Raw genomic sequence first — 25,155 nt, forward strand, 5'->3', positions numbered from 1 at the left:
CAACTTCTCATCTAATAATGATGATTGAGGATTTTTATCATCTCAACCATGTGGTTTTTTTAGTGTTCTTTACGTGTTAACATTTAATTATATAATCAAAATTATTAATCTCAAAAGCTAAAAAATCTCAATAAAGTCTTAAAAGTATGGTTGCATGCTATTTAAAAACACCTATGTTAACTTAGGAAAACAAGGCACTCTAGGGAGATTAATGGAAGTTGAGATGTAAGAGTAGTTTCTAGATAAGGGAAAATTGACACTCAACAATTTGAGTAGAACGTAAAATGAAAGACATGAAAAGTTTAAAAATGTCATCAAATTTTCTTTTGACGGGAAATTAATATTTGAAATTCCAGGCCTGGTTGTGATGAAGAAACCACCATTTTAGAAGACTCCCCTGAGATTTTGTATGGCCCCAGAATGGTATCAGTTAGGGGATTTTTTTTGCCATATTAAGTGGTATCAAGTGTTGGAGTTTGCCAAAACTATCTGGTATAATTAAATTGGAATTGACCACTACAACACAAATAGAGTTTATTGAGGTTTCAGACATACTTGATGGAAGCTATATAAAAACATTTGAAATCTTCTCAGAATTGATGGAAACAATAGATGTTACTATGGAAAAATCAGATGAGTCCAAATTAATATCACATGGATCTTTTAATGAGCTATTAGTTGTACCTATGCTAACCTTAACTGATAACACCTACAAGTCATTACCAACTCCCGTGTTTTATGATGCTAAAAAATAACGTATAGCCTTATCTGTCACAAAAATGCTTCTCCATCAACAAAAGGAGCATTCTACATCTGCAACTGAATGGATTTATTTGGATTTCCATCACTCACAGGGAGGGGCCTGCAACAATCATAATTGTTTTTCTCTTCAGAAAAATATACAAGATGAAGACAATTGCAAATTGATTAATTTTACAGATCCTTGTTTGAAAGTGACTTCAACTTTTTTGAATATAATGGAATATTTTGATAAGCACCAGGATAATCAACCTGAAAATAATGGTCCAGAGCTCTCTGAAAGTGTTGGTATATCAGATATTCCAAGGTTCAAGTCTGAGACTGTTCTGGGTGGGGTACCTGACAACATTGACATGAAAACACAGGATAATCTGCAAAATGCACTTCAGTCAAGAACTAAGAAGGTCTCTTTATTGTTCAATTCTATGTTTGTATCCAGTGATCTGTCATTTTACTTGAATGTGAAAAGAAGTTCTGTAAGATATGGAGATCCTTCAGCAAAAGAAACAAGTATCATGCAAAATTCTTTGCATACCGATCTCAATGAATTCTCAAATACTATTTCATTCGATTTTTATTGTCAAAAGAACATGATACAACTTCATCATATTTTGATGTCCAAATCTGTCATAGACATTATTGATTGCATTCGAACAGATTCTGAAATGGTTTATGAGTTAGATAATGAGCTAAAAAGAATAGTAGATACATTTCCAGACTTGAAAAAGCTTTGTATTCTACATGTTAATCAGGTAGATATAATGAGTTTGATCAAGGAAAGGGTTTCCCAAACAGGTTCCTTGAAATATGATACAACTTTGAGAGGACTAGCCACTATGCATATATTATAGAATATAACTTTTGATGTTTGTTTCTAAGTGTTCAGGTAGCATCTCTGTATTTGATAGAGTTAGTTCAAAGCATAGAATTTTTGTAAGATTCTATAAAACTGCCCTATTCTTTGCTTAAATATGCCTTTCTTGACCATCAATAAGCACTTTGGATGTAACAACACCAAAACAGAGAACTTTTGGAGGAGAGTCTACCATGGACTTCATTTCCATTTTCTTATACATTTGGTTAGATGTACCTAATTTTTTTAACGCATATATAATTTTTTTTGAGTTCCAATATGATGCTCACTAAAAACAAACAGATAAACCTAATGCAGCCTTGCACCAATAAGTAAACAGTGTAACGTTTCAATTTAAAACAGCAGCATTGGTCCACAGTAAAAGAGCCTTCAAGAACCATCCATTTCCTCCAACTGGCTACCTCGAACATCTTATCAAGTGATATGATACAACCTTGGATTTTACACCAACAGGTATAATGATGTAATCAGTTAGTTAAAACAGCAGAACTTGTGCACAGTAAAACAGTAATGAAGGGTTATCTACTTTCTCGAATTGGCTACACCATTTTTTTAGCTGTTGAAAATGCATCATATACCACATTAAAAATCAAAGAGATATGGTGATTGAAAAAATATTTTGTAAAAAAATATTTGTTTAGGTTATAACAAGCAGATCATTGTTTACACAATGGATCACAAAAAGTCCATTTGTAAGTCAATAATAATCCATTAACTTGATCAAACAAGGGAAAGGGTACAGGGTCGTAGAAAATGTGGATTCAAGCTGTTGTTGTAACATTTTTGAGTAACCCACTTATTTTGATGATTTTTTTTGGTTTTGTCCAGATATTTTTCCATGAACAAGATAAAAAGTTGCTATATTATTTTTTTTAGACATTTGTTAAATAAAATGTTATAGTACTCCATGCACCTCAGTTTTTTAAAACTAACTTGTACTTGGATGTAATAGGCTGTAAATCAGAATTGGAAGACAAAAGTATAGTGTGTGAAAAAATTGAAATACAGAAAACAAAAATAGAAGTAAATCAATTTTTCACATCCTATGTAAAATAACTTATATTTAGATCTAACAGGCCGTAAACAAAATTGGAAGACAAAAGAATATTGTCTCAGGAAATTGAAAACAGAAATAAAAATAGAAATAAATCAATATTGCAATTCATTTGTAAAAGAACTTATATGAAAATGTAACAGGATATAAACAAAATTAGAATACAAAAGGATATTGTGTAAAGAAGTTGAAATACAGAGAAGGATCTTCATAGCAGCTTGTCAAAAGGAAAAATGAAACTACTAAATAGGAAATCACAGAGAATCTCCTTCCATCATAGTCCACCTCTCTTTAAAATTCCATCCAAATATCTCAAACAACCAACAGTGTTTTACAACAAGCAACAACTACAGAAAAAGATAAAAATGACTCATTTCCCCTCTCTTTTAGCCCCTTTTAATAAAATAATTTAGACTGTACATGTTATGTGGTTTCCAACATTCATTATTTTCTATTTTTAATATTTTTTTAAAAAATACTTGTACTTTTTAATCTTTTATAGAAATTCAACAATTCCAACTTCATAAGTTTATCGGCCTCTCTTTGTACCTTTTGGGACAACTGCTAGTTATATTACAAGATTATTTTAAATATTACAACTAATCACAATAATAAAAAAAAAGAAAAGGAAAAATAGAATGATGCAACTTATCTAGTGTATAATTAAAAAAAAAAAAACTAGTATAAATTAATCAGAGCTAGACGGATTTATGGTATAGCTGATAGAGAATAACCACCACCTAGACACACTTTCCTACATGAATTTCACCTCAAGTTAGGACAAAGACATGGAAAAATGTTCAATCTAGATTACTGAAACCACCTATATATCAACCAACAACATGAGAATGTTGCTCAGATGTACAGGTCTACATTTTAATGCAGGGTAGGATAGAGTCACCGTCCCGACAGTCTGGGTAATACAAGAGAGTTGAAGCTTGATTTGTACTAAAATTCTTTCTTTCCAAGCCACCCAACTTGAGATAGGAAACCACCACACTATTATGCAGATGCACTAGGAGCTGCTAAGGTAGTTAGTCCATCATCCATTGTAGTAGTTATGAGGACAAAGTCTTATTTTCACTTTTTATTTGCCAGTGCCAACCTCCCAAGAATGAACACAATTTCCTAAAGACATGGGCTTATGTTTGATCCCTGAGGTTCACCAGCTCAAAATAAAATATCAGATTAAAAATTCAGTGGCCTCAAAAAGCTATATTAATGATCAACTAAACTATGAAGGATTTTCCCATTAAATGAACAATTTGGGCTCAAATTTTGCAGATCGAAAAAAAGATACTTAAAAAAATACATAATACAAGAGAGCAAGATAGATAAATAATCAATACCCAAGAGACGAGTATGCCTTTCCTTGGAGGTCTCTTCATGTCTACAGGTACACGGCCTGTCAAAAGCTCTAAAAGCATAACATCAAAGTTGTAAACATCTAATGGTTTTGTTGTTAGGTGTCCTGTCAAAGCATACCTGCAGTGAAATTTGTATCAAGTGATCAAATGCGAGGGAGTAAACTTGTACCTTTAGCCATTTGTTGCTGCTTATATCAAGGAATAACATTTGATGTAAGTTAAGAAACTTACTCTGGGGAAACATATCCCGTAGTTCCTAAAATCTAAGTGGATATTTCACCATTCAACTTTTTAGAAGCAAGCTTTGCTAGCCCAGAATTAGACATGTTGGCATTGTAGTTATTGTCAAGTAGGATGTTGGTGGCCTTAAAATCTCGGTGTATCACTGGTGGATTAATATGGTCATGAAGGTATTCAAGACCTCTAGCCCCATGCAGAACTAATTCCATTCTTGTTCCTAAATCTAACAACGACGGATTGCCTTGTGAACCTGTAGAAATAATTAATGAAATGACCACCATATTTTAAAACTGCAATGTTCCTAGCATTCTTGTTGTTCGTTATCGTATTTTCAGTTTGAAATATTGAGGTACATATTAGACTTAGATTTAGATGAAGAAGGTTTTTCTAGTCTTTTGGGTTCATGGGTTTTGGATTTCCTTAAGGTGCAGGGATTTCATTATTGTTTGTTGGTTTTCAGTTTCAGATATTCAATGAATGATAGTGGATTGTTGCTAGCCTCATTCTATTTTATAGGTTTGCCTTCTATTATTGCTCGAGTATAGAAAATTTCTGATGTGTATCTAGTGCGGGAATTCTCCACTAATCTGTTTTTGTATATGCTTTGTAAGATGTGGGTAGGGTTTGAAAATCTCAACTTCTGTCATGTGGGTGGGTTTAGGGAGATAATTGCTCTATTTTCTCATTTCCAAGTTGTTGCAATAAAAACTCTTGACGTTGGGGGTTGCACTGTATAACACTTTTCGGGCTACTTTCTTTGGCTAAGCTGCCAGGTTTGAGGGAGAAGTGTTGCATTGAAATTGCACACATAACCCTTCTTGGGATTTTTCAGCTTAGTTTCCAAGCTTGAGGGATAACTATTCCTTGTAATTGCCTAGGGTTGACATCAATTCTTTTAGACATGCCCCGATAGTACTTGCATTGGAACTCTCTAGCCGGACACAATAGAACCCTTGGGAAACTGCAATAAAACTACTCTTGGGTTCGACATACCACAAAACCCAGGTAGGTGGTCTAATATTTCATAAACATCACTAATGAACCAAGGCCCTATAGGGAGGGGTGTTTTATAACTAGTCCAGATCCATCTAATTTTGAGTGGTAGCCTAGAAGACCATCTACTCTGCAAAGGCAATAATGCTCCTCTTCCATGGTTTTCACGCATCAGAATCATTCGGGAAGTGCCACCTGCATTGCTTTTTCTTCAAAGTACATAGCAGGAGCAGAATCCACAATCAGAGGACATGTGTTGTTTGAGAGGAGGGATTTGGGGAACGATTTGGTATTCAAGGCCTGTTTGTTTGCAAGTCTATGGAATATTCTTAAGGAAATGTGAATGAGAATTTGAAACGGAGTATATATATCTGCAGAAGTCTGATACTTGGGGTCTAAGCTCTTCCTGTTGTCCATGAAATCTTTGAATGCTTTTGTCATTTTAGATCTGCCATTTTGATTGAATTCCTTTATAATTTAATTGGCATTTTTTATATACTTCCAAGTGCGATCTGAGCATGATTCTAATTGCGGTTTGTGGAATTTGATCTGAAAGTGTATGGTGAAGTAGATTCGTTGTATTGTTTTGTGTTTTGGCCACAAAAAAATGAATGGGTTTTTAGTGTTTTGGGTTCACGGGCTTTAGATTTCCTTAAGGTGAAGGGTTTTCATTACTGTCTGTTGGTTTTCAATTTCAGATATTCAATGAATGATAGTGGATTGTTGCTGACCTCGTTCGATTGTATAGGTCTGCCTTCTATTATTGCTTGAGTATAGAAAAGTTCTGATGTGTATCTAGTGCGGGAATTCTCTACTAATCTATTTTTGTATATGCTTTGTAAGATGTGGGTAGGGTTTGGAAATCTCAGCTTTTGATATGTGGGTGGGTTTGGGGAGATAACTGCTCTATTTTCTCATTTCCAAGTTGCTACAATAAGCACTCTTGAGGTTGGGGGTTTCACTGTATAACACTTTTTGGGCTACTTTCTTTGGCTAAGCTGCCAGGTTTGAGGGAGAAGTGTTGCACTAAAATTTCCCACATAACCCTTCCTGGGATTTTTCAGCTTAGTTGCCAGGCTTGAGGGATAACTATTCCTTGTAATTTCCCAGGGTTGACATCAATTTTTTAGACATGCCATCATAGAACCTGTAGTGGAACTCTCTGGTCAAACACAATAGAACCCTTGGGAAACTGCAATAAAACTACTCTTGGGTTGGACATACCACAAAACCTTGGTAGGTGGTCTAATATTTCATTAACATCACTAATTAACCAAGGCCCTATAGGGAGGGGTGTTTTATAACTAGTCCAGATCCATCTAAATCTGAGTGGTAGCCTAGAAGACCATCTTCTCTGCAAAGGCAATAATGTTACTCTTTCGTGGTTTTCACACATCATAATCATTCAGAAAGTGCCACCTGCATTGCTTTTTCTCCAGAGTACACAGCAGGAGAAAAATCCACAATCAGAGGGCATATGTGTTGTTTGAGGGGAGGGATTTGGGGAATGAGTTGGTATTCAAGGCCTGTTTGTTTGCAAGTCTATGGAATATTCTTAACGAAATGTGAATGAGAGTTTGAAAGGGAGGATATATGTGCAAAAGTCTGATACTTGGGGTCTAAGCTCTACTTGTTGTCCATGAAATCTTTGAATGATTTTGTCATTTTAGATTTGCCCTTTTGATTGAATTCCTTTATGATTTAATTGGCATTTTTTATGTACTTCCAAGTGCGATTTGAGCATGATTCTAATTGCGGTTTGTTGAATTTGATCTGAAAGTGTATGGTGAATTAGATTCACTATATTTTTTGTGTTTTGGCCATAAAAAATGGAGGTATTTTTAGTGTTTTGGGTTCATGGGTTTTGGATTTCCTTAAGGTGTACGGTTTTCATTGCTGTCTGCTAGTTTTTAGTTTTAGATATTCAATGAATGATAGTGGATTGTTGCTGACCTCATTCGATTTTATAGGTTTTGATCTAGAATACATGAGATGTTGCATGTATTTTCTGTTTTCATGGCGGTGAGGCTTGTGGATGTTTTTAATATTACTGCCTTCTATTATTGCTCGAGTATAGAAAAGTTCTGATGTGTATCTAGTGTGGGAATTCTCTACTAATCTATTTTTGTATATGCTTTGTAAGATGTCGATAGGGTTTGGAAATATTAGCTTCTGATATGTGGGTGGGTTTGGGTAGATAACTGCTCTATTTTATCATTTCTAAGTTGCTGCAATAAGCACTCTTGAGGTTGCGGGTTGCATTGTATAACACTTTTCGGGCTACTTTCTTTGGCTAATCTGCCAAGTTTGAGGCAGAAGTGTTGCGCTGAAATTTCCCACATAACCCTTCCTCATATTTTTTAGCTCAGTTGCCACTCTGGGGAAACATATCTAGTAGTTCCTAAAATCTCAATGGATATTTCACCATTCAACTTTTCAGAAGCAAGCTTTTCTAGCCCAGAATTAGACACGTTGGAATTGTAGTTATTGTCAAGTAGGAAGTTGGTGGCCTTAAAATACCAATGTATCACTAGTGGATTAATATGGTCATGAAGGTATTCAAGACCTCTAGCCCCATGCAGAACTAATTCCATTCTTGTTCCTAAATCTGACAACGACGAATTGCCTCATGAACCTGTAGAAACAATTAATGAAACGACCATCTTATTTTAAAATTGCAATGTTTCTAGCATTCTTGTTGTTTGTTATCAGATTTTTAGTTTGCAATCTTGAGGTACATATCAGACTCGGATTTAGATGGAGAAGGTTTTTTTAGTGTTTTGGGTTCAGGGGTTTTGGATTTCCTTAAGGTGTAGGGATTTCATTGTTGTCTGTTGGTTTTCAGTTTCAGATATTCAATGAATGATAGTGGATTGTTGCTGACCTCATTCGATATTATAGGTTTGCCTTCTATTATTGCTCGAGTATAGAAAAGTTCTGATGTGTATCTAGTGTGGGAATTCTCCACTAATCTGTTTTTGTATATGCTTTGTAAGATGTGGGTAGGGTTTGAAAATCTCAACTTTTGATATGTGGGTGGGTTTGGGGAGATAACTGCTCTATTTTCTCATTTCCAAGTTGCTGCAATAAGCACTCTTGAGGTTGGGGGTTGCACTGTATAACACCTTTTGGGCTACTTTCTTTGGCTAAGCTGCCAGGTTTGAGGGAGAAGTGTTGCATTGAAATTTCCCACATAACCCTTCTTGGGATTTTTTAGCTTAGTTGTCAAGCTTGAGGGATAACTATTCCTTGTAATTGCCTAGGGTTGACATCAATTTTTTTAGACTCGCCACAATAGAACTTGCAATGGAACTCTATGGTTGGACACTATAGAACCCTTGGGAAACTGCAATAAAACTACTCTTGGGTTGGACATACCACAAAACCCAGGTAGGTGGCCTAATATTTCATAAACATCACTAATGAACCAAGGCCCTATAGGAAGGGGTGTTCTATATCTAGTCCAGGTCCATCTAAATCTGAGTGGTAGCCTAGAAGAACATCTACTCTGAAAAGGCAATAATGCTCCTCTTCCATGGTTTTCACGCATCAGAATCATTCGGGAAGTGCCACTTGCGTTGATTTTTCTTCAGAGTACACAACGAGAGAAAAATCCACAATCAGAGGACATATGTGTTGTTTGAGAGGAGGGATTTGGGGAACAATTTGGTATTCAAGGCCTGTTTGTTTTCAAGTTTATGGAATATTCTTAAGGAAATGTGAATGAGAATTTGAAATGGAGTCTATATATCTATAGAAGTCTGATACTTGGGGTCTAAGCTCTTCCTGTTGTCCATGAAATCTTTGAATGATTTTGTCATTTTAGATCTGCCATTTTTATTGAATTCCTTTATAATTTAATTGACATTTTTTATATACTTCCAAGTGTAATCTGAGCATGATTCTAATTGTGGTTTTTGTGGAATTTGATCTGAAAGTGTATGGTGAAGTAGATTTGTTGTATTGTTTTGTGTTTTGGCCACAAAAAAATGAAGGGTTTTTTAGTGTTTTGGGTTCATGGGTTTTAGATTTCCTTAAGGTGCAGGGTTTTCATTGCTATCTGTTTGTTTTCAGTTTTAGATATTCAATGAATGATAGTGGATTGTTGTTGACCTCATTCGGTTTTATAGGTCTGCCTTCTATTATTTCTCGAGTATAGAAAAGTTCTAATGTGTATCTAGTGTGGGAATTCTCTACTAATCTGTTTTTGTATATTCTTTGTAAGATGTGGGTAGGGTTTGGAAATCTTAGCTTTTGATATGTGGGTGTGTTTGGGGAGACAACTGCTCTATTTTCTCATTTCCAAGTTGCTGCAATAAGCACTCTTGAGATTGGGAGTTGCACTGTATAACACTTTTTGGGCTACTTTCTTTGGCTAAGCTGCTAGGTTTGAGGGAGAAGTGTTGCATTGAGATTTCCCACATAACCCTTCCTTGGATTTTTTAGCTTAATTGCCAGGCTTGAGGGATAACTTTTCCTTGTAATTGCCTAGCGTTGACATCAATTTTTCAGACATACCATGATAGAACCTACAATGGAACTCTCTGGTCAGACATAATAGAACCCTTGGGAAACTACAATAAAACTACTCTTGGGTTGGACATACCACAAAACCCTGGTAGGTGGTCTAATATTTCATTAACATCACTAATTAACTAAGGCCCTATAGGGAGGGGTGTTTTATAACTAGTCCAGATCCATCTAAATCTGAGTGGTAGCCTAGGAGACCATCTGCTCTGCAAAGGCAATAATGTTGCTCTTCCATGGTTTTCACGCATCAGAATCATTCAAAAAGTGCCACATGCGTTGCTTTTTCTTCAGAGTACACAGCGGGAGCAGAATCCACAATCAGAGGGCATATGTGTTGTTTGAGGGGAGGGATTTGGGGAATGATTTGGTATTCAAGGCCTGTTTGTTTGCAAGTCTATGGAATATTCTTAAGGAAATGTGAATGAGAGTTTGAAAGGGAGGATATATGTGCAGAAGTCTGATACTTGGGGTCTAAGCTCTGCCTATTGTCCATGAAATCTTTGAATGATTTTGTCATTTTAGATCTACCCTTTTGATTGAATTCCTTTATAATTTAATTGGCATTTTTTATGTACTTCCAAGTGTGATCTGAGGATGATTCTAACTGCAGTTTGTTGAATTTGATCTGAAAGTGTATGGTGAAGTAGATTCGTTGTATTGTTTTATGTTTTGGCCACAAAAAATGGAGGGTTTTTTAGTGTTTTGGGTTCATGGGTTTTGGATTTCCTTAAGGTGCAGGGTTTTCATTGCTATCTACTAGCTTTCAGTTTCAGATATTCAATGAATGATAGTGGATTGTTGCTGACCTCGTTCAATTTTATAGGTTTTGATCTAGAATACATGAGATGTTGCGTGTATTTTCTATTTTCATGGCAGTGAGGCTTGTGGATGTTTTTAATATTACTGCCTTCTATTATTGCTCAAGTATAGAAAAGTTCTAATGTGTATCTAGTGTGGGAATTCTCTACTAATTTGTTTTTGTATATGCTTTGTAAGATGTGGGTAGGGTTTGGAAATCTCATCTTCTGATATGTGGGTGGGTTTGGGGAGATAACTGCTCTATTTTCTCATTTCCAAGTTGCTACAATAAGCACTCTTGAGGTTGGTGGTTGCACTATATAACACTTTTTGGGCTACTTTCTTTGGCTAATCTACCAGGTTTGAGGGAGAAGTGTTGCACTGAAATTTCCCACATAACCCTTCCTAGGATTTTTCAGCTCAGTTGCCAGGCTTGAGTGATAACTATTCCTTGTAATTGCCCAGGGTTGACATCAGTTTTTTAGACATGCCACGATAGAACCTGCAATGGAACTCTCTGGTCGGACATAATAGAACCCTTGGGAAACTGCAATAAAACTACTCTTGGGTTGGACATACCACAAAACCCTGGTAGGTGGTATAATATTTCATTAACATCACTAATTAACCAAGGCATTATAGGGAGGGGTGTTTTATAACTAGTCCAGATCCATCTAAATCTGAGTCTGATATGTACCTCAAGATTGCAAACTGAAAATCTGATAACGAACAACAAGAATGCTAGGAACGTTGCAATTTTAAAATAAGGTGGTCATTTCATTAATTGTTTCTACATGTTCACGAGGTAATCCATCATTGTTAGATTTGGGAACAAGAATGGAATTAGTTCTACATGGGGCTAGAGGTCTTGAATACCTTCATGACCATATTAATCCACCAGTGATACCCCTAGATTTTAAGGCCAACAACATCCTACTTGACAAAAACTACAATTCCAACGTGTCTAATTCTAGGCTAGCAAAGCTTGCTTCTGAAATGTTGAATGGTGAAATATCCACTAAGATTTTAGGAACTACAGGATATGTTTCCCTAGAAAAAGTTTCTTAACTTACATCAAATGTTATTCCTTGATATAAGCAGCAAAAAATGGCTAAAGGTACAAGTTTACTCCCTGGCATTTGATCACTTGATACAAATTTCACTGCAGGTATGCTTTGATAGGACACCTAACAACAAAACCATCAGATGTTTACAACTTTGATGTTATGCTTTTAGAGCTTTTGACAGGCCGTGTACCTGTAGACATGAAGAGACCTCCTAGGAAAGGCATAAGAAACAACTTATTTTCCTCTAATGATGATGAATGCCGAGAGTCCACTCAAAATATCAATCATTTTAATTAAAATACACAATTTCTTCAAAAGGAAAAACAAATTGACAACATGTTACATGCTATACTAGTATATAATATTAAATATTATTCAAATCAATAATTACAACTATCTGTGTAGATATGCACAAAAGAAAAATCTATGCCAAGTGCTTGATGGTTTTTGGTGAAGTCTGTTCCCACTTGTTGTGAATATGTGTTGGGATTGAATTGAAGTCTAATGGACCATAAAACCCTTCCACTCATATCTCCAGTAAATTCTTTCTATCGATGGACTTCACATAAACTACCACTTCCTCAATCCATGCCTACCCATTGACATCCAGACATTCCAAACATCAGTACTACTGATCAACCTGGCTTTTCTTCAAATTTTTTTGGAAATACAATTAAAATATCAATTTATAATTAAAATGATATTTCAAACATTGGAAACACCTTTTTTGGCAGGTATAGAAAATGTGGGAATGTAGATGATGGACGCCAAATGTTTGACCTAACCACAAGATAAAACGACATCAACATTATTAGTTAAGTAGTAGAGATAAGACCCGGATGCGGGTGATAATCAAGTCATTTATGGTGATTAGACGGTCGGGCGGCATGAGGACTAGCCACATGGCCGCCTGCGTCTTCTCCCATGCCAACCTGAAGGGCATTCATGGCACCTTGCAGGCGCCATTAAATGAGTGCTCTAGCCGAGACCTCACCATAATGCTCATAGCAATGGCCTCTGCAGACCATAATGATATTCCTCCTCCCCTGCTCCATTGTGTTTGTCCTCCTCAAGCCGCAGACCATAATGCTATTTCTCCTCCCCTGCTCCACTGCGTTTGTCCTCCTCAAGCCGCAGAGCCCTGCTCTCGCACTGTAATGGGAAGTCATTGTTGGTTGCTCAGTTGTATAGACCTTGGCAACAGGTTTCACTTCTCCCACACCAGGCTCTGCAATTTAGCTTCCACTCAGACCTCCTTCGTTCACTCTCTGCACAGTCATTCCACCAATCTCCTCGTTGATAGCCTATTTTGAATCCTACCATGGCTCGCATCCGCCACCGAATGCGGAGCAGGAGAGGAGGCACTCGTGGAGGGAGCATCTAACCTCCTGCAACGCCCAACCCAAACTCTGTCTCCCCCTCCTCCTCAACTGACATACCAAATCCTTATGGCTCCTTCTCTGGCCGATATCCCGACACCCATAGCGGTAGGGGAAGAGCTCAGCTCCAAGGCGCAGGAAGGAGGGATGCCGCTATCCACACAGCCAATTCTCCCCTTCCTCTGCACCCAACTCCCCATACAACGCAATTCTGTTTCCACAGCACCCTGCATCGACCTGTTATCATTGCTACCATAACCATCACATTCTCTGAAGAAATCAACCCGCCGGAAGCTCTGCCTAAGCACAATGCTGAGCAGCAGAGGGCAGCACCAAGAAACAGATGCAATCGCAACCCAGGCAAACAGCAACTCCACGAAGATGTTACCATCCTGCATGACAAAGTGTTGGTTGGTAGTCAGCAAGCTGCTGAAGGCAGAATTGGTGACACATAGGCTTCGAGAAGTAGGCTGGGAGACACGTCCAGACCGCATGCAGTTGTGGGTAGCACAGCGGACACCATTCCAACACGAGGAGGTGGCATGTCAGCAGAAGAGGATGATTGGTACAAGTATGCATGCCTGATTGAGGAAATACCTACCCCAGACAACCTCTAGATTCGACACTTGGCAGCCAGGTGTTGCCCTCTGCCAGATGGATGCTTTTTCTGATGATTGGACAATTTCGGTTATGTTTTTTTTTTAGTTCTGTTATGTTTATGCAATGTCTGATATGTTTTTTGGACAAAACTAATAACCCCTGTGTGGGTTTTTTGCTTTTATGGACTGGTTTCCCCATTGTTGGGGCAGTCAAGGTTAGACAGTCATATTTTTTTATGAATGATGCTCAGCACTACTAAGGCCTGTGCCTCACTGTAATTATACTTCGTCTTATATTAATAGAATAGTTTTACTTAGAAAAAAAAATCAGTAGAGATAAGAAGAAAGCTGCATTCTTTTATAGATGTTTTTCCATATTCAATGTTCATAGTTTAATTTTATTTTAATTCAAATTTGTATTTTATAGTTATAAATGAAAAATAGTAGTATATTTCTGTTTTTTTATATCAATAGATATAATTTTAATGCCAAGTGCTTGATGGTTTCTGGTGAAGTCTATTCCCACTTGCTATGAATATGTGTTGGGATTGAATTGAAGTCTATCAGGACTTGATGGACCATAAAACCCTTCCACTCCAATCTCCAGTTTATGCTTTCTATCGATGGACTTCACATAAACTACCATTTCCTCAATCCATGCCTGCCCATTGACATCCAGACATTTCAAACATCAGTACTACTGATCAACCCAATTTTTCTTCAAATTTTTTGGGAATTATAATTAAAATATCAATTTATAATTAAAATGATATTTCAAACATTGGAAACACCTTTGTTGGTAGGTATAGAAAATATGGGAATGTATATGATGGACACCAAATGTTTGACCTAACCACAAGATAAAAAAACATCAACATTATCAGTTAAGTAGTAGAGATAAGAAGAAAGCTGCATACTTTTATAGATGTTTTTCCATATTCAATGTTTGTAGTTTAATTTTATTTTAATTCAAATTTTTATTTTGTAGTTATAAATGAAAAATAGTAGTATATTTCCCTTTTTTTATATCAATAGATATAATTTTAAATATTAATGAACTGATATTTCTAAATACATATTTATTTTTACAAATTTACTTATTACAATTATGAAATTACTATACAAATTATCAAATAAGACATCCTAGATATCGACTTCCTTAATTTTAAGAGGGAAAAATGATGCAATCAACCTATATCAATCACATTTCTTAAATATTTTCACAGTTAGAATTCATCTTGTCAAACTATTTTTCTTCTAGAAAAATTGTCTTGATTGAAATAACTTATTTGCAAAAAAAATTGTCTTGATTGAAACAACTTATTTGTCTCTAATGATGATGAATGTCGAGAGTCCACTCAAAATATCAATCATTTTAATCAAAATACACAATTTCTTCAGAAGGAAAAACAAATGGACAACATGTTACATGTTATACTAGTATATAATATTAAATATTATTCAAATCAATAATTACCAACTGTCTGTGTAGATATGCACATAAGCAAAATCTATGCCAAGTGCTTGATGGTTTATGGTGAAGTCTGTTCCCACTTACTGTGCATATGTGTCGGGATTGAATTGAAGTCTATCAGGGCTTGATGGACCATAAAACCCTTCCACTCCAATCTCCAGTAAATGCTTTCTATCGATGGACTTCACATAAACTACCATTTCCTCAATCCATGCCTGCCCATTGACATCTAGACATTTCAAACATCAGTACTACTGATCAACCTGGTTTTTCTTCAAAAAATTTGAGAATTATAATTAAAATATCAATTTATAATTAAAATGATATTTCAAACATCAATACTATTGATCATGCTCGTTTCTCTTTAATTTCCTTGGGAATTATAATTAAAATATCAATTTATAATTAAAACGAGATTTAATTTTTCATAACACAACTCAATTAGCAATAACTGTATTATGAAGTATTATATAAAATATACTATCAGAATTTAAATCCAAAGTTTAAGTCTCTGTTTTAGCTAATGAGCTATCAGTAAAGCTACTATTTCACCTAAAAATTATAATGGTTCTATCCCTATTAGGCCAATAAGAAATAAGAACTCTGCCCAATTGTCAATTCTTGTAATCATAAAAATACAAAAAGAGATGATGGTATTTAACCTACAATGTATCTCCAGTTGGATCAGACAAGTAGCGAGGCTCATTCATGAGCTCCCAAGAGTAGTTTTATTGCAGTTTCCCAAGGGTTCTATTGTGTCCGACCAGAGAGTTCCATTGCAGGTTCTATCGTGGCATGTCTAAAAAAATTGATGTCAACCTTGGGAAATTACAAGGAATAGTTATCCCTCAAGCCTGGAAACTAAGCTAAAAAATCCCATGAAGGGTTATGTGGTCAATTTCAGTGCAACACTTCTCCCTCAAACCTGGAAAACCTGGCAGCTTAGCCAAAGAAAGTAGCCCAAAAAGTGTTATATAGTGCAACCCCCAACCTCAAGAGTGCTTATTGCAGCAACTTGAAAATGAGAAAATAGAGCAGTTATCTCCCTAAACCCACCCACATATCAGAAGCTAAGATTTCCAAACCCTACCCACATCTTACAAAGCATATACAAAAACAAATTAGTGGAGAATTCCCGCACTAGATACACATCAGAACTTTTCTATACTCGAGCAATAATAGAAGGCAAACCTATAAAATCGAACAAGGTCAGCAACAATCCACTATCATTCATTGAACATCTGAAACTGAAAACCAACAGACAATAATGAAATCCCTGCACCTTAAGGAAATCGAAAACCCATGAACCCAAAACGCTGAAAAACCTTCATTTTTTGTGGCCAAAACATAAAACAATACAATGAATCTACTTCACCATACACTTTTAGATTAAATTCCACAAACCACAATTAGAATCATGCTCAGATCACACTTGGAAGTATATAAAAAAAATCCAATTAAATTATAAAGGAATTAAATCAAAGGGCAGATCTAAAATGACAAAAGCATTCAAAGATTTCATGGACAACAGGCAGAGCTTAGACCCCAAGTATCAGAATTCTGCAAATATATACTCCCTTTCAAACTCTCATTCACATTTCCTTAAGAATATTCCATAGACTTGCAAACAAACAGGCCTTGAATACCAAATCCTTCCCCAAATCCCTCCCCTCAAACAACACATATGCCCTCTGATTGTGGATTCTACTCCCGCTATGTACTCTGAAGAAAAAGAAACGCAGGTGGCACTTCCCGAATGATTCAAAACCTACAGTTTAAGTTAATCAGAAAATCAAATAAATATTATTACTTTGGTAACTTATTAAACTAACATTTCACAATCTATAATAATTCCCTAATTACCTGAAAGAAGCCCCAGTCTTTGCAGGCAGCGAATAGCCTGGCCATCTCATACTTCCTAGAGGGGCCTCGGCATAAGAAAAGTTTGGCCATGTTGATGACAGGCATATGCAATTCAGAGGAAACTGCCAGTACTGTTGCAGATCAAATGATCTCTTCTTTAGGTCTGATATATCTCTCCTGAACATCTTGAGGGTGACATTTTACCAACTCCTGGACATCATCAATCTTGTAATCAGATTTAGTGGATGAACTGGCAACAGAGCTTCTCTCATTTCCAATCAGATTTAGTGGATGAACCGGCAGCAGCTTCTCTCATTTCCTTCACTGCCATTGATATCAAACACTATAACTGACACAGATATATATACTATTAACCAGCGAAGCTTTGAGGAATCCAAAGTGGACATGTGTCACTCATTAAGTGTAATGAAAAGAAGAACAAAGCAAAAAAGACTCAGATGGAGGAAGGCCGTGGCCATTTCCTTCAAAGCCCTCAAGGCTGCAGTACCAAAAACTCAGCCTGCAAAGAAAAAACCCATAATGATTAACGCAGAAGAAAACCCTATTCGAGCTTAGCAAACTCCAACAGGCCTGGAAGGGCAAACAAAGCAAGTTTGTTTTCAAAATAGGTCCAGAAACCAACCTACAGCGATAGGGGTTGGCAATTTGGCAATTTCTCCTCCTTTGCTAGTAAGGTCTGTCGCTATGCAATCTCTCAGCCTGCAAGCGGAAATTACATTGGTTAGATTCCTTTCGTTCATAAACCAACTGGGAGAAACTAAAACAAATAAAGAAAACCCTTACCTATGGTGTTGAACACGAGAAGCCTGAGTTGTGGTGTTGAACATGAGAAGCCTGAGCAGACTTGAACCACGTCATCCGTTATGGATCACACAAAGAATCCCAAACTACCCTAAAAATTGTAGAATTGAATTCGGTATACTCCTCATTGCAGGAACTGAACGAAAGACAACGAGGGCTTGGTCACCAAGACCATAGAACCATGAAGCGAATGTTGTAAAAACACTGGAGAATGCCCGTTTTAACTTAAATATTAGGTTTTTTTGTTTTAACTATTAATCCAAGGCTCTTAAAATTTCTAATCATCTAACATCGGATCAAATGGTGTAGATGATTACACGATAGTAGTTTAGGAAGTTGATTTCAGAGGGGAATGCCTTACGACGTAATTAAAAGCTTAAGCTTCCCCTTTCATTTACATTTCAACTCCATTATTATCTTTATAATTGGTTGTTGTGTAAACATGAAAAAATAAATTAAATAGACTTCTAGACCCAAATCAACAACTTCTAGTTATAAAAAGTTTGTATTACTTTAAATATTGTGCAAAATCAACAATTCTTAATTTTAATAATAAAAATATGTATTACTTTAACTGAATTTCAATCTCCAAAATGAGAGAGCAAAATAAATTACTTTAAATAAATAAATGGACTTTTATCTCCAAAATTACAGTTCAAAACACATTATTTAAATGGACTTATGTGTCTCCAATAGATAGAGAAATTGTGTGGCATCCCCTCTAGTAAGAGTAAACCACTCATTCTTTTGCTACGCCTCAATGTGTTTTCCATTCACCTTGTAGTTGTAGACGAAGCATGGCTCCATAATCAGATACATCTCCTTGCAGTGCTCCCTACAAATTCTTTATTTTTTTGTTATTTCTTTCCATGTTACCTTTGATGCAATGTAGGCCACTTGTGCCCAAGATTTTAAGGCGTAAGTATAAACACAATATTTCAAGGCGTGAGGTTAAACCCATTGTTGGGTTGAGAATAGATCTTATGCATAAAGATTCATCATTTTCTCCATTCTTTCTGGGGAGTATTACATCCACTAAATGACTTATGCAAGCAGAGGGACGCAACCATGAAAGGGTTGGAACAATGCATAGATCCGTAGTTCCGAAGGGCGCTAGTTAGTTTGCTCATAAAACAAAACAAATGGAAGCTCCAATAAGTAGAGGATGTGGAGAATTTATGATGAAGGTGGGAATTGGTGAGTCATATTTATCATATTTTGGAATTGTAGACACAAGCAGTACTTGATATGGACATAGTGCATGCCCTTCAATTCTTGCTATAATCAATCCTATATAATCTATCATCCTTCCCTCTCCTCCACTTACAAGGCCATCACATGTGAAAGCTCTGGGTGCCAGCCAAACGTGGACATTTTTGGTGCTCATGAACAATGTCATTACTTCTATGAGCATGTTGATCGCTCCTCTGGTGCTAGGATCCTTTCATATGAGACCATTACCTTTTCTAGTTCTCATTCAATTGAGTAGTTTTATTTGGATGCATCCAAGGCAATGACAGGGACTTGGGACAAGGAGGTGGAATAGTCGACTTCAGACAATGTTCATTATCCTTAATTTCACAGCTTGGTTCATTAGTCAGTGCTAATAAGTTTTCTTATTGTCTCATGCCTTTTACCGATTCTCCTTCCAAAATCAACCCTTTATTTATAGGGCACACTGCTACCTTGAATGCGCAACTGTCACTTGAGGAGGTTCATCAAGAACTTCTTACAGATTGCCTATCCTATTACAGTCTCACAAAGAAAAGGAAATAAATTTGAATGGATAGAGGAATGTAGAACTAGTTTTGAGTAGTTGAAGTATTTTCTTATGAATGTTCTAGTCTTGAAGTTTGTAGATCCAGACAAAGAGTTTGTGGTATGCACAATTGCTTGCAAGGGAGGACTTGGTGGAGTCTTGATGCAGGGAAGATAGGTAGTATGCTATGAGTCAAGGAAACTCAAAGAGCATGAGAAGGATTATGTGACTCATGATCTTGAGTTGACAACGGTCATTCATGCATTGAAGATGTGGAGACATTATCTTCTTGTTGGGAGCTTCATTTTGATGAGTGATCACAACGGGTTGAGGTACTTGTTTGACCAGCCTAATTTGAATTTCAACCAAGCTAGGTGGTTGGCTACGCTAAGTGAGATTGACTTTGAGATTAGGTACATCAAGGGTAAATAGCACATGGTTGCAAGTTCTTTTAGCAGAAGAGTGTAGGTGGATCACATTGCAACAATGATTTCTTATGGCACACACTTGCAGGAGTGGATGGTGCATGAAAGATAGCAGGAAGATAGGTACAACTAGCTTAAGAACAGGTTACAGCAGCAGGGTACATGTCAGCAGGATGTGGATTATCATCTAAAGATTGATGGTTTGTTCATATTTAGGGACAAGATCTATGTGTCAGACAACAACAAGCTCAAGAAACTTATCTTGAGGGAATTTCATGTCAAGCCATATCCAGGTCACCCCAGATGTCAGAAGACATTGAAAGTAGTTAAGAAGTTCTATCACTAGTTAAAATTGAAGAAATAGGTGGTTTATTATGTTGGAAAATGTTTGGATTTTAGCAAGTAATAGTAGAGTGTAAGCATCCAGGTGGGTTATTGTAGTTGATTATGATTCCATAGTGGAAATGGGAGGTCTAACGACTTCATTACAATTTTTCCAAGGACATCGAAGCAACATGATTCTATTGTGGTGATGGTTGAAAACTTGACCAAGGTAGCTCATTTCATCATAGTTAATTCTACGAGCTTAGCTAGTGACATATCTTAGCTTTTCATCAAGGAGATAGCGAGGTTACATGGTATTCCTAAGAATATTGTGTCAGACAGAGATGCCAAGTTCACTTCCAGGTTTTGAAAGGAGTTGTTTGTAGGTTTGGAGATAGATTTAGCTTTCAGTAAAAATTATCATTCGCAAAAAGATGGATAGATAGAGAGGGTTAACAGGATTCTTGAGGACATGTTAAGGATGTATGTCATGCATCAACAATGAAAGTGGGAAGAGTGTCTTCCATTGGTTGAGTTTTCATATAAAATAGGTATCATGAATCTTTGAAGATAAGTTTGTTTGAGGCACTTTATGGGTAGAGTTGTAAAACTCCAATTAGCTGGAGTGATCTAGTGAACAGGGTATTTATTGGACTAGATATGGTGGAAAAGATGGAACAGGAAATGCAGGTTATCAAAAAGAATCTAAAGGTAACACACGATAAACAAAAGAGTTATTCATATTAGCATAGGGTATTTAAGGAGTTTTACGTTGGAGAGCATGTGTACTTATGCATTAAACCTACGAGGAGGTCTTTGAGGGTTGGATCATGTTCCAAGCTAGCACCTTGGTATTGCGGGACTTTCGAGATCCTTGAGAGGATTGGACCAGTGGGCTATAGACTTGCGCTACCTCCTACGGTGAAAGTCCATGATGTCTTCAATGTTTCATTGCTTAAAATATACATGGAGGATGTTTATGATGTGATTGACTGATTTATATTATAGGTAGAACCAAAATGAGAATTTTAGGTGAAACCTCAATGCATTTTGTAGTGAAGGATGCTCATGGAAATTGAGAAATCAAGCAAGATAAAGTGCAGTGGAAGCACTTTGGGCCCGATGAAGCTACATGGGAGATCGTTGGTCATATGTGGGCTATGTGTGCTTCTTTGTTCAATGGTTGAAAGAATGTATTCTTGTTAAATTATGGTATGTTCTATGCTTAGAAAAGTTTACTTATCTTTCTTTTTATTATCCGCAAATTAGAAATCACATGTACATTAAGTAAAGTGCATATAGAACATTTAAACGATCAACAGAAAACAAGCCAAGACAAGAGACACAAGATGTGGTGGCTAGCCAGGGAAAAACCCCAATATGGGGAAACCCTTTGATTAAATCTTCTTTTATCTTCAATAATTTAGCAGAGAGAAATAATACAAAAGTATGATTTATATCAGCAGAATCAAACCCTAGATTAGCCCTAAACTAGGGCAGTCAATATCTGTCAAACTGGAGGTCGGATCACCTTGATTCCTGTGCCAAAAAATGCAGCCTTCCAAGGAGAGTCAGCTTCACCTACTACATAGTCAGAGAGAGAGAATGCTAGTCAACACTGGTCAAAGTTTCAATTTGTAGCTTGTAAACCCTAGAAAAACTATGTCCTTCCTTCCCACGTGTGAGAGAGAGACCTTTCTGCATAGGAGAGAGAAGAGACTATTTTTCTGTGTAGGAGAGAGAGAGATGTATGATGAGAAGTAAAGTGTCCAAATGAGGAGGAGACATCTTGTATTTATATGCAAATGTTTCTGATGAATAGATGCATTTCTTGGGCTTCTGAGCCTACCTAAGTTGCTAGTTGACTTTGACAGTTAGTCCATAATCAAAATAAATTCATATCTCCATAAATACTTATCAGAATCGGATGATCTCTAGATCAATCTTATGCCTCTCAACAAGAGGAATCTAGGAAAAATATCAGCATCCATAAATAAGGTGACCCACATAAAGTTTGGCCCTAGTTGCCAATTTTAACAATTTTGATATATGTGTTTGATGTTGTGCGAATGTATTTTGATATATGTGTTTGATGTTGTGTTTTGATCATGTCTATGTGTGTGTGTGTGTGTGTGTGTAAATATAGCATCGAGATGTGTTATAAAGCTTCAATAAGCAGTGTGGTGTTCATGGTATGATGTTCATGGTCTCAAAAATATGATATGATGTAAATGTTGCATTGAGTTGTGTTATAAATTTCCTTGGGCAACATGAGTTTTGATGGTTTCTAAGTCTCCTTGAACACCAAGGACAGTGTTCCCCGAAGGGGCAGGTATTTGTGACAACCCCTAGTTGATTTCCTATGTAAATAAAAATAAGACCAAGGAAATGGGATATCAATGGTGATTAATTAATGGCTATGGAAATTGGAAAAGGCATTGGAAAAGGAAAAGTAACATTAATTGGAATTTATTTATGAAAATAAAGGAAAATAGGAGAAAAGGAAGGTGAAGAGACAAAAATTTTCATGAGAGGGAAATTGGAGGAAAATGAATAAAATATAGGTCTTAATGATAAAAAGGTGTTTGAGGACCAGTTCATAGATTTTGTTGGTTTAGTTTTTTGTTAGTTTAGTGTTGGATCTCTCTCATTAATTCTCTCATTCTCTGACACTCTTACACACCTAGATTATTCTTGGAGCACTTTGGCATACATTAGATTTGGAGAAAGAAGACAAAGGAAAGCAGTAAAGTGCAAGGGAATAGGTGGATTCGTAGCTACAAGTGGTTTGTTTTGCAAATATTAGGTTGCATGTGTGATTTCCTTGCTAATTTATGGATGTGTGGAATATACATGTGATTATTTGGTTATGTGTTATCATTGGCACAAAGGATTACTTGGATTGACATTTGTTTTAGCCTTTCCTAGCCATTTCCTGGATAACCATGGTGTTGTGGGTTTTCCACTTGATTTTTTTTTTATTTGTTCTCATAATTCCTTATGGATGTGGGTTGGAACAAATGATCTGGAAGCCCTGGAATGACTTGGGTTGAGTTAATAGTCCTGGAGCCTAGATTGGGACAAACGATATGGAGCCCTTGGTGGGTTGAGTTACTAGTCCCTGGAGCCAGATTGGGCAAATTCTCTAGAGCCCTGGAAGGCTATGGATTGAGTTACTAGTTCTTGGAGCCTTGGATATCTTAGGTAAAGACTGATCTGGTTGGTGTTAGTGATGTCTAATGGTGATGTGGAATCACCAGTTGAGGGTTGAGGGGTTTGGCTTCTAGAAACCTTGGTTTGGTTTGATCTTGGTTTATTCCATGTGATCCCACATTCATTCTTGGAATATGGCGTGGGGGTGATTGGCTGAGAGAAAGTTTTGGTTCATACAAATTTATGGTTGTGTGGTACATGGAATTCCTTGACTTGGTTGGTATTTTCATATGTTAATATGAGACGTTTCCTTATTGTGATTTATGAGCATTTGTAGCGATTATGTTGGTGATATTATGGCTGAGTTGCCATGGTTTCTATGTTGGTTATTTGTGGGTTATATGTTTGTTATGTGATGTATATTACTTATGGATCTTGAAATGTTTTGATGAATGTATGAATGGTTGATGAATGCATGGACTAAAAAATGTTATTGCAACTATTATTAGAGGGCATTAGACCTTCTTGGTTATTCTTAGATAAGTTTCAGACTCTTATGACCAGATATGCATTCATGAATTGTAGCTTACATGTGTTAGTGTCAGTCTTTCTAGCCTTCCTCCAGTGATCAAATATGCTCTTACAAAGTGGTCTCAGAGTGTCAAGGTCAAATTTTGTCATTTCAGTGAGTCATCAAGCAAAATTTGGTCACTAGGCATTAGGTCTAGGGTTTGCTTTCACTCCTTTCAAAGTTGCCCAAATGTCAGTCTATGTCACTATTCAGTTGAGTCTATCATCATTTAGAGGGTTTTCATCATCATGTCAGGTTCCATTGGGTCATTTTACACCTTGTTCATGCTTCAGTTGCACCTAGGCAAGGTTCATTTCCCTCTCCTAGGGTTTTGAAGGCAATTTCTCTTGGACGGTCAAATCATTAGCAAAACTTGTATCCTGATGTTCATACACCTTCCCCTATCCTTAAAGTACCTTATAAAACACTTCCCATCACTGAGATCCCCCAAATTCCTCATTTTCGCACAAACCCTAGTTTCTTGCTACAACCTGGCAATTTTCTAGGTTGGGCCTGTGTTTTACCCTTTTGGACCCCTTCCCCTCACTCAATCTCTAAGATTCCACTTTCCCCTACTTCCTAACATCCCTCCCGACCTCCCAAAATTTTCTCAAGAACTTAGAAGCCCCTTATTCCCTTCATTTCGCTTCATTTCGTCAAATCTCTTGTTCCACACATCGGGGTAAGTTTTACTCAAATGATGTTTCTGAGCAATCAAGGAAGAATTTTGGAACACTGAGAAAGGTTTTTGTCAAAAATAGGCCAAGGAAGAAAAACATCCTTCACTTTTTACACAGGTGTCATGGTTTTAGAGAAATGTCAAAAATACCGTTGCCTCAGGGGAATTGAATGCACCTCTGAAGTGACCTTGGGAACATCACGTTTTCTCCTAGCTTGGTTGGCCAAATGACTTGCTTGATGAGTCAAATGATAACTAGAGACAAATATATTTCCAATTGGCTATCATGATCTCAATTTAGAGTTGAGGAAGGCATTCAAAAATTGACTGTAACAGCACTCTGCCTTTGGGCAGCCTCATTTGGCACATTTTGACTACTCTTGGGAGATTTGATTTTTGATAGGGTAAATGAACTCCAAGTTGAA

At 36.6% G+C, this 25,155-nt stretch overlaps 1 pseudogene; it reads right to left on the minus strand.

Moving 5' to 3' along the window:
* Positions 1 to 4,317: 4,317 nt before the first annotated feature.
* LOC149263618 (heparanase-like protein 3) overlaps positions 4,318 to 25,155 on the minus strand; it is a 118,649-nt pseudogene continuing 97,811 nt past the window's right edge.

The sequence above is a fragment of the Pinus tabuliformis genome, chromosome 6 (genome assembly GCF_031772625.1).
Source record: "Pinus tabuliformis cultivar Carrire ecotype Pingquan chromosome 6, CPIR1, whole genome shotgun sequence".
Classification (NCBI taxonomy): Eukaryota; Viridiplantae; Streptophyta; class Pinopsida; order Pinales; family Pinaceae; genus Pinus; species Pinus tabuliformis.